The following is an 18,014-nucleotide window of genomic DNA, read 5'->3' as shown; positions in this document are numbered from 1 at the left end:
ATTAGGCAAAGCTATTTAAGGGAGATTGAACATGAATTGGGAAGAGAATACTGGCAGTTCCATGTTCCAGTTCATGTTCTGTCACGGACAGCCTCTACTGCCCCCCATACCACACACATGGGCAGAGTTCACTGGCCTACAACTCCTCAATGACAGTGTGAAGCTGCCCTGCATCAGCTCCATCTCTACCACATCACTCACTAACCGGCAACTCCATATGCATCCTCTGACCACAGAGCATGTGTATCTGTGTTGAGCGCTATTTCTATGCCCATGTACTTCTCCCTCACTGGATTGACAATATTGTACATGGCAACAATGGCAGGCCACCCACTATTTGCAATATATACATGTCACAATGCAGTCAATGTGCAGGTAGGTAAAGCAACTGCACATGAGTCCACAGCCATAGCAATTCCTTAAGTGTGTCTTGCTTGTGATGGCATGGCACACATTTAACTGTGCTCATTGCAGGGCATAATCCCGAGAGTAGGATTGTGGTGGCTGCCGGCCTGGAGACCGAAGTCTCTAGCCCAGCGGCCGTTACCACCCTGGCGGTCAGTGTGTTAAAATGGCAGTTTGGGATGACGGTAACCACCCTGGTCCAAATTATTATTTTTTTCCCGCCGGCCTTTTGGCTTTATTACTGCCACTTTAACACCGACCGCCAGGGTTGTAATGAGGGGTATAGTTGTTTCCCATATCTGTTGCAGGCAGAAATGCCATGGGTGTGACAATGGTCCTGCCACTGCTACAACCATAGCATGGCCCTCAGATGGAAAATACAAGATCTAACAGTCCCATTTGGCAATGGAGGTGCTGTGTCCACAGACAGCTGCATGACAATGCCATGTATAAATATTGCAGGGTGTAGCACCACAGGAATCTCTGGCCCAGTGCTAGTGTTCGGATTTGTGGCTCTAACTCACCTGAGTGTATGTGTCATTGTGTGATCTTAGTAGTGTGTCTTTTGCACTGATTGGCACTAGGATAACTAGCTCACTCCTCTTAACTAGTTCACACTGAAATTTGTTGCCCACTTGCAGTGATTATGATATGACACTAGCATGGTTTACCATTCATGTCTTACAGGTGGACCAGCCCCCTACACAATTGTGAAGTGGCGTGTTTTGAAGACCCTGATGCATCCAGTACATGTGAGAATGTGTGTCCTCGGAAGTAATCCAGGGTTTGGTGTGAATGAGTCGTGTGTGTTGAATACAATGCCAGATGTGATAAACTGTCCAAAGATCAGATATCAAATAGGCTGTATGGTGATATCATGGCCCATTTTAAAGAGCCCCAAGCACCTCCAGAGAGTCACGTCTTGTGAGGCTCGTGGTGCGCAGTGACCAGCATTGTGTATACGAGGTGGTGACAAGCCACATGTAGGGCCATATGTAACTAAGAATGACAGTGTGCAACGGGCTGAGAAAATTGGCAGTGACACAATCTGTCTTTTTCACAACACAGGGATGCGCTGTATTTAATTGTATACAGTGCACATCTGTGTTGTCCCCTGTGTTGTTGCTAAATTTGCAGCTAAGCCCCAACGCAGCCACCCTTGTGCCATGGTGCACGGATGGCTGTGTTGAGAGGGGGGTTAGTTGTTGTGCAGGAGGGTGTATTATCTACATATGTGATTTGCTCTTACTCTGCGTGTTGCACGCATAGAAAGAGCAATGAACAAGGGGATATGCCAAGTTTTCTCCTTATTGCACCCTGCTAATGTCACCACTGGCATGGGTTTAGCCAAATTTGCTCTGACTGAGGTGTGAGTAGACTTCAATGTCTGGGCAGCGTGATAAGCTGCAATGGGTGTTGCTGTTGCACAACTACAGCAACACCCGTTGCATTTATACACAGTCCCAGATTAACAGATTTGCTCACACCAGAGTCAGTGCCAAATTCAGCACACACCCCAAGGGGGGGCCTTAGCAATGCGCAATAAGGATGAATATTCTCATGTATCCTCTGATTGGGATCTTTCAATGACTGATGCATTAGGCAGCAAACATTTATTGTATATCCTCTTTCTCTGTTACTGAAATGTGTTGGAAGGTGTCCCTTCCGGCACATAATCAAACTCCTCCTCAATGCAGCCAACTATGCACCACGGGGCAAGGCTCCCTGGATTGACATATGTTAGCAAAAAGAGCCCAGGCATAGGTGACAACACAGCGGTGCACCATATTGATCCTAATTTAGAGCATCCCTGTATTGTCATGAAGGTGGAGAACTGGGCTGGCAATTGTCCCTCAGAATGGCACTCTATCTCTTGCACTCCATGTATGTTTCATTTTTGTGGAATGCCATTGGCTGGCATGCAGGTCAAGGCCCAATGTGTGCTGGCATGGAACTGTGTGAAAGGAATAGTTATGGCAAATCCTGTATTGATAGGTGTCTACACCTGGACACATGAATGTAGATGTGATTGACATATGGATACCAGCTTTTTAGTTGGCAGCCCTCCTAACATATGGTCCACTCCTTGAATCCATGTATGAGTGGTCAGGCCTTGGTGGATGACCAGGACTGTTCAGATGATGGATAGCATGGCCATCCCCCTTAGGCTCAGGGGGAGAGGAATACCAAATTTGTAGGGAGATGTGATGCTCACAGTGTAGGTGACAGCTATGTTGATCAGGCTTGCATGTATACCTATCAGCTCTGACCCCTTATGGTTACCAACAGCATCCCATACTGCCAATGACATGTCCAAGTTACTGGTGAAGTATGGTTGGAATTAGACACAGATGAGGATGAGATTTGGGCCTGATCAATGTAAAGTTAGTGCCACCTTTGCATCATTTTTTTATGCAAAAGCGGTGCAAACTTACAAAATATAAGTTTAGATTGTACGTTTGTGTCACTTTATTGTAAAAAATGTGATGCAAATGCAGAGTTGACGTTACATTTATTAGGGCCTTTGTCTTTTCTGGAATGTGATTTGGAGTGCATGTGTAATTAGATGTAGCAGTGTAAGCTAGTAATCTGTACAGACTCCACACAATGCTGACACTGATGGTTTCTTGTCTCCATATTAAAGCTGCCAACATGACAAATGAGGAGAGGCGTGAGTTTCAGAAGATGGCATCCTGGCAGTGGAGTCTGGGTACAGACGTATGGGTCGCCGTTTTCAGGCAGAGAAGGCTACAGGGGAATGGCGGGCATTCCCACATGGGGCCCCCACACTGCCTAAAAAGGCTCAGCAAGCTTCAGGCTCCTCAGCAGTGCAGGGAGGCACAGCTAGCACCACACCAATGACATTGGCTGCAGCAGTCACCACACCAGAGCAACAGCCCACACCACCTGCTGCCATTGTAACACAGTTGTTGCAGGATCTGCAGAGGGACGTGTCCCTCGTTCTCAAACGTTTGGACAGATTGGAGGAAGGAGTTGCAGGAAATAACAAGATCTTGAAATACATCAAAAAGAAACTGAAAAAGGCAAAAGTTTGACTGCAATGTGATTTGCCATTTCCAAGTTCAGTCCCTTCCCTTACGATGTTCTTTGATATTTTATGGTGGGTTTTAGAGGTTTAGTGTTAGGGTAGGTTAATAGATTAGTTAGGATATGTGTAGTTGGGGGATGTTTTTTTTTCTTCTTATGTGTTTATCTGTGGGTGGTTGGCTGGGGGGGTCATGTTGGAGTATCTATGTGTTTTATTAAACAAAATAATGGAGAAAAATAAACTTACAAAAAACATGTATTTGTTTAGGATTAGTAAGTAAATGTGTAGTATTAGTATTTGTTGTCCTGCATGTGTCTTGTAACTTAAGGAGAGTGGGGGGCCTATGTTTATAGTGTGGTGTTCAATGTGTAAGTTAAGGTTAGCATAGGGTAGACAGCTTTAGTTGTTGGATAAGTATAGTTAGAATAGGTTGGTTTATGATAGGGTAGGTTTTAGTTTTTTTAGGTTACTGGAATTTTAATTAAAAATGTTTGCATTCTCCCATTCAATGTGTGTTATATGCTTGAGTCTCAGGGTCTTCCCATGAGTGCACAGGGCAAATTGGGGGTTGGCCTAGGGATTCTGTCCTGCCTCCAAATACCTCTCTTGACATGTGTGTCACCTATTGAAAACTGAGCTGTCACATTGTCAGCAACATCACATCTACTAGTCCACACATCTGCCATCTAGTGTACCTACCACTCATGGCGACTATGTTTACTTTGTATTGGACAGGTAGGTCTGGTACTTCAGCTGTCAGTGTTGGGGTCATGTGCAGGAATTTCAGGAACTGTGGCACATCTGTCAACAGCCTAAATTAGAACTCTATTCTGCAGAGTTGACCCCTGGCAATCACTAATGAGATTAGCTACCTCTGTATCACACCAATGAGTTCTACTGGTACTCCCAGTTGACGATATTGCCCTAGACTTGCTTTAAAGCCTTCCTGCTGTACATAGTGAGGGAAGCATAGATGTGTTCTTCATTTGTGACATACTCAATGAATTGCTTGTAGGTGATGAGGCCAGCATACACATTTGTCATGTTAGTGACCTTCTGTGTAGCTTTGTGCCCCCACAGTCCTGCACTCTTGTACTGATATTCTGTGACCAATGACATGGATTCACACATAACAATTATTTAGCTAAGTCATTTGATTACAATAAACGTAGACATGCTGATTGTGTAGAAGGTGTTTATTTACAAGTGGAAGTGTTGTAGTGAGATGTTTACAATTTCCAGTTCAATTACCCCATTTGTGAAATCCATACATTTGTGACACAACACAAGTCCAGGGTTGAGGGACATGCCATGGGACATGCTTGAGAAAAGTGTTGTTAAGTGCGGAGGAGCAATAATTCCTAATTGGTAAGTGAGAGACAATGAAAGTCCACAGCAGGCAGGTCAACAGTGTGTGGGTGAAGAGTACACATACCTAACAGTGCTAACACTGGCATGATCTCAAGCACAGGACAAAGGAGAACACTGCCCATGTGGCATAGGCTGGTGCTACTGGGAACTCTTATGGTAAAGCTGATCCGTTCCACCTCTTAATCGTCCGATGTGTGTGGTGTCTCCTCTGCCCTTGATGGTAGTGGTGGGGACCACACACACTTCAGTGGTTGAAGATGAGGAATCTCAATTCCCTGTAGCTGCCATTTGTGGAACAACATATGGCATTACTGCAGCAAGGAGGAGCTGCTGATTTTTCAAGATAGCAGCAACTTCCTGGTGAGAGGCAGCCATGTCTGCCCTGAGGGCAGCCGCTTCCAGCTGCATGGAGTCCCGCTTGTTCTCAATCATGCTGCTGCTAGTTTGGGAGGGCAGTTGCTGTGACCTCTCCCTCATGGCAGCAGCTATGTCCCTCAGACACTGCTGGATTCTATGCAGTGGGAGTGTGTGCCTCATTTGGCAGCTGTATGTTCATTGGGCATCACAAGACATGTGTGCATTTTCTTTAGGCTGGCTGCCACAGTCTCCATTCCAACCTGCACCTGCTTGGCCTGCTCCCGCTGGACTCCTACTACTGTCCTCTCGAAGCTTGTCCATGGGTCCTCGGAGTCCTCAGCTGTGTCGGTGCTGGCAGGTTGTACTATTGGGGTGTTGGGTGGGGCATCTGGGATGGCTGTTACATTAAATGTCCTCCCTGCAACTGCAGGTGGTGTCTGGAGGGATACAGGACATCTTGGAGGGTCTCTTGGCTGATGGTTGTCAGCTCGTCATCCAGGTCAACAGGGAACTCCAGGGCGGGCAGATCAGCAGGCGAGCCATCATCCTCTGCAATGAGATGGTGTAAAATCAATCTTTCTATGTTTTGACAGTTGACACGTCATGTCACTGACTTGCTATTGGAGGCTCAGTGACAACTTACAGCCCAAACATTGTTCCTATACATCATAGACGCAATCTAGCAGCCCTTTTCCCCACCTGAGTGTCACATAAAGGGAGGCTCAGGTGGCACAATTGGCTGCGTCATATGTACTAGGTGTGATGTATTTCCTTTTGGTGGCTTGACACCATCTTGTTATTGTGGACCCTTTGTATGCATCCATTTGCATGGTAGGGCCTTGCAATGGGTGTTGCAGTGGTCAAGCCACAGCTATAAACATTGCAATATGCCCCAGTCTCAGTTTTACATGTTTTACATACACCAGGGCGGTACTGAAACCTTACACCACCCAAGGGATGGCACTACCAGGGTGCTATGTTGTTGTTTCCTTTGATTGCTCCTCATGTTGATGTATGTGTGCAATTGTACAACACACATTGACCTAGCAGATTGCCTTTTTAGTGTCTGGTTGTGCTGGAAGGTGTTCCTTCCTACACAACTATGATCTCCCCCTCAATGCAACCATCCTTACACTATGGTGCAAGAAATGGAACATTGTGACAGTGCAGTAAATTGAACACAGGCACAGGAGTGAACCTGGATATGGCCATCACGGGTATCATTTGTTGATGTGTACATCATTTTCTACATGACAATGCCTGATGCCACAAAATAATAGACATAGCCAGTTGACTAAAGTTTAACTTAGATCAGGGCCTCGAGCCAGTTTGATGGAGATTTTGCAGGTGGTTGTACTGGTGCATACATGGACCCTCATTACAAGTCCGGCAGTCCTATGACCACCAGACTGCCATTGTCAATATGACCACCGCCAACAGTGCAGGTTGAAGTGGCACATGTTGTTCATGGGGAATGTCCCATGGCTCAATGGCCTGGCACTGGGAGGTTGCCGGCGGCTTACAGACTGGCAATGCCACCTGTCTTGTGACACCAGACCAGTATTATAATCAGCGCTACCCTACAGGTATGTTTCTCCTTTTCCACCAGCCTTTGCATGGCAGTGAAATCCCCATACAAAGGTTGGTGGTAGTGTGGTGTGCCCCTGCACAGCCCATGCACCTGGCATGGGCTGTGTAGACGGCCCCATGCGCAGGCCCTTTGCGCTTTCCACTGCCTGATACGCAGTGCTAAGAGCAGCGTGCCCTGTCACACCCAATGCACCCCAAGATTGGCAATGACTCTAATTGATCCATAATCAATGTAGTTGTAAGTGCCCCACAGAGTTGACATGAGCAGACAGGTTTCCACCCGCCATCCCAGAGTGTAACTTATACTGCCAACCGCAACGAGTACACTGCACTAGCAGTCTTACCAACACCAGACTTTCCCATGCACCATTCCCCACCCGTCAATGTGTCATTGTACACCATGATGTTCACAGACATACACCATGTATTGTGTTTATGTGGTTATTTCCCTATTCCTATGTGTGTCTCACATGGCTGTGCCAGAGTAGTTGTGGGCTCAGCCTGTATGTGTTGTGACCTACAGATTGCAATCTGTAGTACATATTTTCTCTAGTAGCACAGCTCTGATCAGCGTCAATATGTGTGGCTCCACAGTACTCCAGTTTAGTTACACTGGGTAGTGCCATGTTTCCTGTGAAACAGGACCACCCTGCAATTCCCACAGGGGCTGCCCAGATTACTTTTCCCTGCACCCAGAGAGGCATCCTTACTGTATGACGGAGAAGTGGCTGCCTTATCAGGATGTGTTGCTTATGTGTGGGGTGGTGGTGCTTCCGGCACATGTCTGAGTAATGCTGGCTAAGGTTGCATTTTATTGTGTGCTGTAAGATGCAGCACACGTGTTTTTGCAATGGACCAAAGCAGTTGCAAGGTGTTTCTGCAAGGGACACCACCATGACGTAACCCTAGGAATGGTATTGACTGACTTCCTAGTCTTGGATGTCTTGGTCGTGTTGGTAGGGTTTGTTTGACTATATGCAAGGGATGTTGGATGGCACAACCACAGGCACAGTAATTAGACATGCCTTGCATCCTATGTGCTGCATATGCACATGTTGGTATGTAGCCCTGGTGATTAACATATGTCCAGGTTGTGTATGTGTTGTGCTGCAAGGCACAACCAAGGCATATGTACATGTGTTGCTTACATTTGAATGGTGCAACTTGATTCATGTGCAATGTGTCCCTCTGCACTCCATTCACATGCATTAAGTGTGTCCTATGTGCCTCCACCTTCTTGTATTTGACAATTTTGCATTAATTTCCCCCACAGAACTTACCCTGCGTTTGTGGTGGTTCCTGGTAGTCTGTGCTGTCCTATCCCCCGATTCCAGTGACCAGTTTCTTCGAGATGACCACTGCAACCATCTCCTCCATCTCGTCCAGGTCCACTTGTGGTGCTGGACTTCCACCTCCAGTTTGCAGTGCTGCCTTCCTGTTCCTTGCCATTTTCTCCTTTGTCCTTCTCTTACAATCATGCCAGCGTTTCTTGCACTCGGTTACAGTTCTCCTCACCTCTGCCACACTGTTGATCTTGTCAACTATCTGCTGCCATATTGCCTCTCTCGTGCCAATTGGCAATTTGGAGGTGACAAATAGTTGCTGCTGGTGCTCCATCACCTCTCTCACAAGGATTTCATGCTCCTCTGCACTAAAACAACACTTGTGCCTTTTCTTCTCCCTCCCCTGGGACTTGTGTGTGTACTCCTGACTGGTCCCTGGTTGAATGGGGTCTCTCCTGGCTTGATGGGTCAATCTTGCCTCTCCTTTGCAATGTTTTCTGCATTAGCGTCTGAAGTTGATGCTAATGCAGTTTAGAATGGTGCATATCCATTTTGCGACATATTTACGTGCCGTAAAACTGGTTAGATTAATTTTTGCAGCATTAACATCATTTTGTCTTACGACAAGGAGCAAGGGTTAACGTCAACATGTTTGACTCTAACCAGTTTTTACTGCCACTGTGCGTCATGATATAACTATGACGCCCAGATGACGCTACAAAATGGCACAAGCCAGTGCTAAACGTTTTGATGCAAAACTGCATTTGGGCAGTTTTGCGTCAAAAATTATAAATATGGGCAATGTTTACGACTGTTTGGTGTTCACAAAGGTAAGTTAAGAGAGCTATCTTTACGTCCGTACTTGGGTCTGATCATCTGAACTTGGGACGGATCATCCGCACTCAGGACAGATCATCTGAACTCGGGGGGGTCATCTGCACTTGGCCCAGAATCATTGTAATTACATGCACCTGTACATTATTAATGCCACGTGCAACCCTGCAGTAAAAACCAGATTTAAGCAGCCCACAAGCAAAGTTCAGGTTGCTCCACAACAACACTGTGCCTGACTGCTCTGCATCTACAGAGGTCATGTTACCTACAAGGAGGAAGAAGAACTACATGGATGAGGAGAGCACCATGATCTTCCAATAGATCATCAGGAACTACAAGAGAATGCATGGTCTCCCACCCTACAGCAGCAGTTCCACACAAAAGGCAGCCCTATGGCAGCAGTTTGCTACAGTGGTCACTGCATTGGGGGAGGAGATAAAACAGTCACTGACATCAAAAAGAAGTGGCAGGATGAGAAGAGGAGGGTGAATGAAAAGTGCACCAGGATAGAGGTGGCTAGAGGTCTCCCTGGTGTATCAACTGGAGCCCGCCTCCAACTCACCCCACTTGAGAGAGATGTCCTCTCCACCATAGAACCCCTACCTGCTCCATGGCCTGCCTGTTAGTGATCACCTCAATGTGGTACCAGGTAAAATGTGATGATACTAACAATAATTCTAAATAAGCAATGGCAGTGATACTCCACAAATGTGACCCCAACGAATGTTATCCCAAGTATGTGCAATCTGCATGGTGAGTCAGACCCTCATGTGTCTCATCTGGTCCAGTGCACTGCAAGTCTCAGAATCCTTTGTGATGGTAAGTGAAAAATCCAATTCCCTAGTCCCAAACTGGCCCATCACTGTTGCCTCATGCATTAAACATTGGTAAATGGCAATAGATAATGTCCCTCATTCACTTACCACTGCTGTTGGCATGTAGATGCAATGAATTATAAATGTAACAGGTTGCACATATTCAAATAACTTGGTTGTATCTGATGACCTTTCCCTCTTGTTGCCACATACAGCCAGAGTACAGTCACACACTGGAGAAGAGCTCCCTGCACCATCAGGGAGGCAATGTCACAGAGCACATCAACCAATACCATCAGCACAAACTGGTATGTAGAGTTTGCCAGGAGAGGGCAGTGACTCCTACTTTGAGATCAGTTAAGTCATAGATAAATTACATGGAATCTATAAACTGTGACAAACAGATGAAATGAACTAGTCAATGTTGTATATCACATGTGTCAACCAGAATGTAAACTGAAAACAAGCATATCATTATAGGCCCTGTGACCTTCTCCAGAAAGACACAGCCTGCATTGACCTCTGCAACATGTATGGGTGTGACATCTGGTCAGGCACAACACACTGGGCGGATGTCAGACACTGGTATGGATATATACAAAGAAGTATCCTGAATGCTCATGCTCTTGAACTGTGGTTTACATGTCAGCAGCATGTGTTGTGTGTCTAATATCACCGTTGTCACTCATTTCCACATCTTCACATATGACTCAAAAGAGTCAGCGATTTTACAGACCCCATCCATTCTGGTGAATGAGGGTGCTGGACCTTCGGGTCCCACCAAGGAAGAATGGGATAAACTGTCCTCACTGAAACGAGATTTGGTTAAAACAGTTTTACATGGGACAATCATGACAGAATACCTGAGAGCCAACATAGCCCCCAATGGACTACTTGTGTCCAACATGCCTAGGATTTTCCTACAAGACTTGGGGGCATATTTATACTCTGTTTGCGCCGGATTTGCGTCGTTTTTTTTTTACACAAATCCGACGCAAAACTAACTCCATCTTTATACTTTGGCGTTAGACCCGTCTAGCGCCAAAGATCTTGGAGTTTGCATCATTTTTTAGCGTGGACACCTTCCTTGCGTTAATGATATGCAAGGTAGGCGTTCCCGTCTAAAAACTGACTCCGAGGCATGTGCGCTGTATTTACACTCCTGGGCAAAAATGACGCCCGGGAGTGGGCGGGTCCAAAAAAATGACATCCAGCCGCTTTAGCGTAATTTTTTAACGCCTGGTCAGGGCAGGCGTTAAGGGACCTGTGGGCTCGGAAGGAGCCCAGAGGTGCCCTCCCATGCCCCCAGGGACACCCCCTGCCACCCCTGCCCACCCCAGGAGGACGCCCATGGATGGAGGGACCCATTCCAGGGAACTGAAGGTAAGTTCAGGTAATGATTATTATTTTTATTTTTTTGGGTGGCATAGGGGGGCCTGATTTGTGCCCCCCTACATACCACTATGCCCAATGACCATGCCCAGGGGACATAAGTCCCCTGGGCATGGCCATTGGGCAAGGGGGCATGACTCCTGTCTTTGCTAAGACAGGAGTCATTTAAATGGGGGTTGGGAGTCAAAAATAATGGCGCTAATCGGGTTGAGGTGAAAATTTTGCCTCAGCCTGACTTGCCCCATTTTTTGGCGCCCAAGCTCCATTTTCCCTTACGCCGGCGCTGCCTGGTGTAAGTCATTTTTTTTTACGCACACCAGGCAGCTCCGCCGGCTAACGTCATTCCATAAATAAGGCGCTCGCATGGCGCTTTGGAATGGCAGTTGTGCGCCAAAAAGTATAAATACGGCCCTTGGTCTTTAGGAAAGACTGGGCACAGATCGCCTGGAAATGCACCCATGACTGGCTGGAACTTATCATCAATACTTCCTGACGATTAGCAGAATCCATGGCCATACAGATTACCTTTATGGAAAACACACTGAAAACCACAGTTTCCATTTCAGCATTCAAGAGTCGATTAGCGGAAATCATTTCTGACCTTAATGAGTCAAAAGAGTTTTTGACTCAGCAAAAAATCACTAAACTACAGAAAGATATCAGCAAATTTAATAGAGAAAAAGTCTATCCCTACATCAAGGAAGACTACACTACTGATACTCAATCCGTCTCCTCAGATGAATCTTCTACCTCACTTAGAAGACCTCGCAAATACAGCCACAGCTCTTCATCTGATGGGTGGAGTACGGATGACGAAAGACCGCAACCGTATTTCAATTTCCCTCAATATCACCCTGGTCAGCCCCTTGGGTGGAAACAACCCATCCCCTTCTATCAACCCCGTCCCATGTTACCATATATGCCTTTTTTAGGCCACGGCAGGGGCAGGGGAAGAGGCAGAAGGAGAGGAAGAGGCAGAAGAGACCACTGGGCCCAGGAGGAACCGCAGATGATCACTCAGAGCCAGGGCAAAGTCCAGCAACCAAAGACTTAGTTGTCAATTTGTCTGCTAGACCCCTCTCCCCTGATGTGATTAAGGTTCTCAATAGAGGTTTGGGTTTTGTACCAACTCCCAGAGAAGACTTTTTCCGCCTCCAATGTGAACTTTCACAATTCTTTAGGAAAATCAGACTACAGGCCTTTTTTAGAGACAAACCCACTGACATTGCACCATCAGATTCGGGCCTTAAAAAAACGTCTAAATTCATGCCACCCACAGCCTCAATACCTTGTGAGGTCATGGCATTTGAAAAGGCAGTCACCACTGACATTACTAATCTGCGACCAAAACAGAGTTTCATCAATATACCCAAAGTTGAGAGCGACGCTCTTAAGAGGCTGGCAGCTGATAACAGCATCATCATAAAACCAGCAGATAAAGGTGGGGCTATAGTCATAATGAATACAGTAGACTACAGGCAAGAATGCCTTCGCCTCCTTGGTGACTCTACGTATTATGCTCGAATTGATCATGACCCGACAGCCAGAATCCAATCTGAGATTAGAGGAATGATAGAGGAATCTTGTGGGAATGCGTGGATTTCACAGAAAGAAGCAGAATTTCTGGACACTGTGAATCCGAGAACACCATAGTTTTATGGTCTCCTGAAAATTCACAAAGGTAAGACCCCTCCTCCGGGTCGCCCAATAGTTTCAGGGATAGGATCTATCCGTGAACCCTTATCCACATTTTGTGATCATTTTTTGCAACCCCTTGTACAGCAGTCTACTACATATTTGAGGGATACTAAAGATGTCCTCAATCTCATAGAATCTATCAATTCTACAGTTGAAGTTCATGCACTGATCACCTTAGATGTCGAAGCATTATATACTAATATCCCACAACAAGCGACTTTGACAGTAGTCGAGACATCCCTTCTATCTGCCAGACTTGATTCAGCCACCCCTGTGCACTTTATAATGCACTGTGCCAGTCTAGCCATGACAGGGAACATTTTCCAATTCGAAGACCTACTCTTCCATCAAATTCGAGGGACTTCGATGGGGAGCACCTTTGCCCCTAGCCTAGCGTGCCTTTATATGTATGATTTTGAGAAACGATTTATACTACCTGATTCCAATCCTTTTTTTGATAATATCAAATTATGGTGTCGATATATTGATGACATTTTGGTTATTTGGCAGGGTCCCATCACCGAGGTGGAAGCTTTTACAACTTGGGTCAATGACCTCGATCCTTTTTTTAAATTCACCTCTTCGGTCTCGACCACTAAGATTCCTTTTTTGGATCTGGTGATTAGTATTGATGGAGGTAAATTGAAGACCTGTACACATCAGAAAACCACAGACCGTAATAGTTTATTACTATACGACAGTCACCACCCGAAAGCGCTCAGAGACAATTTGCCTTATGGCCACTTTCTGCGGTTGCGCCGTAATTGTAGTAACATTCGTTCATTTGACACACAAGCTTTAGAATTGAAAGATAAACTATGCGATCATCACTATCCCAAGAGAGTGATCAATACCGCCTACAAACGAGCTAAGTATAGTGACAGAGATACATTACTACAGACGGCACCTAGGTGTTCAGAGACTAAACTGACTTGTGTGTCTACCTTCACACCACTATCTAATACCATCAAGAAGATCATTAACAAGAGATGGGACATTCTCTGTAGTGGAGGTGAGAATGTTTCTAAACCAATGTTTGCTTTTAAAAGTACCACCAATTTAAAAGACATGTTGATCCACACCCGGCCCAGATCCCGGGTTGTTTCCAGTAGACAAGGGTCCCTGTGGGATCTTCCACCAGTCACTGGTCATTTCCCTTGTGGGAACTGTAATGTATGTTCACTCACCAAACGCACAGATTCATTAGAATTAGAACCTATCGGGAATTAGCGGCTACTCAAACATACCAATTGTAATACCCGCAATTGTGTGTATTTGATTACCTGCCCCTGTGGTCTATAATATGTAGGGGTGACTACAAGAGCGGTCAAATTAAAAATCAATGAGCACCGCAGCAATATTCGCTGTGGTCGAACCTCGACTAAATTAAGCATTCACTACATAGAAGTGCAACATAGCCCTGAAGACATGTGGTGGGTTGTACTGCTCTCAGAAAGGAACGGAACATCTTTTTGAACTAGAGCAATGTTGGGTATTTAAACTTGGCACACATCGCAAAGGCTTGAATGATGATATTCCTTGGACTAATTTCTCGTCCTGATGCATCCTTGCAGTGTAAGGAGTATCATCCGAGGTGGTCCACCGTATATATGAGTAATTCTGAGATCACTTGACCACACACCCACTTCTAATACAATGAATGACTACCAACTTTTTCATATTTATGACAATAATTGGGTGAATAACGTTGATTCATGACTAGCCATGACTGGTTTTCTTTTTCTTTCTTCTCCTTTATTACATATTGTTAAGGAACGTTTATCGTCCATTTACTTATCTTTTTTTACTATTATTAGCCCTGTATAACATTACTCCATGATGGCCGCCGTTTTAGCCTGTGTAGAGACAGGAGCGACGTGAGCCCTTTATCTATTTCCATTTTTTACCGCTGTTGGGCTCGGCACTCACTGCCATTGCCGAGCAACGCGCGCGTCAGTCGCTTTTGCTGACTTCCGGGCGCAGGAGTATTTCTTCCCCAGGGTTCGCGTCTCCCATTCACCTATGGGAGAGCAACCAGGGGTAGGTTACTGTTCCCGCCCCCATGATCTGCCAAGTAAGTGTCCCGGGTGTGAGCTTTTGGTCCCTTTACGGCTTGGGATATTTCATGTCCACTGACCGAGTTGAGGAGTTTGAAACGCGGCAACTTGTTGTGTGCATGCGCGATCTGAAGTTTTGAGTGCATGCCCCTTTTGCCGGTCCTTCTCAGATGATCGTTTGGGTGAATGAGAACCGCCTCTACATATGTTTGAGAACTAATCTGCTCGACACCTCCTGTCCTTTGCTGATTTGTTTTTCCTTCCTGTCAACCTTGATCGTAGATACTACCAGCTGTTATACAATAAGTAGCAACATGCCCTAGGCCATACGATTTCCCCTCCATGTTTGATAACGACGTGTCATAGTATATTGATGCAAGTTGATTACTACAGTCACATTGAATAGAGGGAAATGACCCCTTTATATTTGTTTCCCATTGCTGCTGAACATGTTTAACATTTTTTCTATTTTATGGTTTGAGTTTTGATACTATAACATTGGTGTTTGCCCCCTTGCTATGTCTTTTTTCCATATGACAAGTAGTGTGTTTGTGAGCCTGGATTACGGCCTGCGTGATCCCATGAAGCCCTGTCTCAATTTGGGAGGGTAAGCATATCTTTGTCTATTTATTTGGCATGGGTGTGTTATCACCGACACCATCACCGTGTGCTACACAGTTTATCATGTGTTTAGGGTCTTTTGATTGAAAAAAGGGTATTTGGTATATAACCTATGTATTGATACCTTTTATACATCTCCAGGGTGACGAATAGGAACGGAAACCCGGGTCAGATTGGACTCGCGTAAGTGACTGACAATACTTTTTGACTGTCAGCTATGGTGTGCAAGAGCCAATTTAGTTTATAGTTGGAGAAGTTCAGAATACATTAGGTCCTGAAGAAGCGTCATTGGATCCTTGTGGACCACGGAGACGCGAAACATGTCGACCCTATTCTGAGGTGGGTCTTGTTGTTAGATATAGTGTTAGAGAGTGGTCGAGCATCATCTCTATCTCACTCTCCTGTTAATTGTTTTAATCTTGGCCATCACCCCACACAGACAAATAAACATAGTACTTAGTGGGGGTCCTGAGCCAATTTTACTCTATTTCTTTGAACTCTCCCCCCTCTTTTTCTCCTTACTCACTTGCGGGATAGTGTGGCATCATCGAGAAAAGATCTCCGGCAAAGAGCCCTCCCGATGGGAGGTGCCCGTCAGACATTGCAGCGCGGGTCTGACGAGGAGCTCGTCCGATGATGAAGCATGACACCCAACTGGGTGTGTGAGGACTCTTGCTCCTAATAAATAGGACTCCCTAGTACTCACCCTTCTTCCTCTTTTTTACTTTCTTTTTGGAACAGTGTATTGCATTATTAAGTAACTTTCATTGGAGGGTATACACGGGACCATTAATCCTCCGAATCCCCCTCTTGTTTTGATGTCATAAGAGTATACCACATCCTAAGATGCTGGCCAATGTAAGCTCAACTCAAAATGTATGTGTATAGTACCTACCTAAGGGTTCATATTGGCCCTCATGTAGATGGGTTTTGCGTAGGTCAGTGCAGCAAGTCTATATGTTACAAGCCATCATTATTCACCTCACTAACGTGTTATTGCTCATCAGGTGTACATGGTTTTGTCACTCTGGGAAAGTATCACAATCCATAGGTGTTGTGTGGTAACACCCTGCATCCCCATGATAGAATACCACTCAAGCGCAGAGAAAGGCAACACAGTGATTTGTCCAGCCTTAACACACTTCATAACTAGGAGGCCATTCCAAATCATGCAAAGTGGTTTTGCGTAGCCTCATAGACATGATGTACTAGTGTGGGAGCTGGAGTCTACAAAGAGTGAGACTCCTGTGCCTTGAGGGGCTCATAATTATGTTCCCAAGTCTCTCATTGAGAGGAGTAGTCTTGTTTGTAAGTCTATGACATGAATAATAGCTGACAAAATCCCACAAACCAACATCTAAAGTAATGATGTGGTTGAGGGGTGCGCTGATACCAGTAGACTTGCATTTGTTGAGTGGGGCTGTGGCTGGCAAGGTGGTGTAGAGGAGCCAAAGCCTGTACATCTAATGGGTGAACTGCACAACATGAAATAAGTAAAGGTGAGGATCAGCCCAGCTTCTCCACTTGAACAAATTGTGTGATCCCAGACAAAAGTTTATTTCACTTTGCCTCTCCCTCCCCATAAACACAAATGAGTAAACCGTAGAATACAGGACTTCAGAAAGTGTGCTGTACATAACCGTATCCAATGTCAGTTAAAATACACCATGATGTTCACGTACATTGAGAGCACAGACCAGAAGAAGAGTGCAGAGCAGAAATGGGTGACCTCACAGTCTACAATGGGCAAAGTTGGCCTGTTGGGGAGGGAGTAGAATGATTGCAAGCAATGCCTTGGTTGATAATTTAGTATCTCAAACATGTACTCTTTAATGCACTGACATAACCTAATGCGAAAAGATGAACCAGCTCTGCATGTTGTGGAAGACTCCTTTACAAATTAGCAGATACCACATCATACGTAGGATGCATGTTGCCCCTAAAAATGAAGGGGTTTCCAAAGTTAGGCAGTGGAAGATACCCTAGTTGTTTCCGTTCTGTAGTTCTCAGTAACCTCCAAATACATGCTTGCCTGTAAGTGTAATATCTGTTTGATATAAGTACTACCTGTAACTTGTAGTATATGTAGAATCATCACCATCATCTTTTGCACTTAGGTACGGAATTGGATGTTACATCACAGCTGCTGCCAGGAGTACTTCAGTGATACGGATGACACCATCCAGGGGAATTGGAGACATCCTGGCTGCAGCAGTCAAAACCACTACCATCCATCAGGTAATTGTGCTATATAGTGTTGTAGATTATTGATTCCCTACCCATGTACAGTAACCAAATCCATGTGGAAGGGGATGTGTAGATATTGCTACTTCATAATTACATCTGAAGTTGATGTGTCAAATGTACCCAACAAAATCAGTGATATGTGTGTGTGTCAAGTGTGCATTTTCACATGTCAATCATGCAGGACATTAACTATGGTGTCACTTCTTCCACAAGCTGCTGGATCAAGGACTGTATGTTCTGCCACACACTCAAGGAGCCCAGTCCAGCTGCTGTCATCAAAGGGGACCTCAATGCC

Source organism: Pleurodeles waltl, chromosome 1_2 (assembly GCF_031143425.1).
Source record: "Pleurodeles waltl isolate 20211129_DDA chromosome 1_2, aPleWal1.hap1.20221129, whole genome shotgun sequence".
Lineage (NCBI taxonomy): Eukaryota > Metazoa > Chordata > Amphibia > Caudata > Salamandridae > Pleurodeles > Pleurodeles waltl.
The sequence above is the reverse complement of the archived record's forward strand: the minus strand, read 5'-3'. Positions refer to the sequence as shown.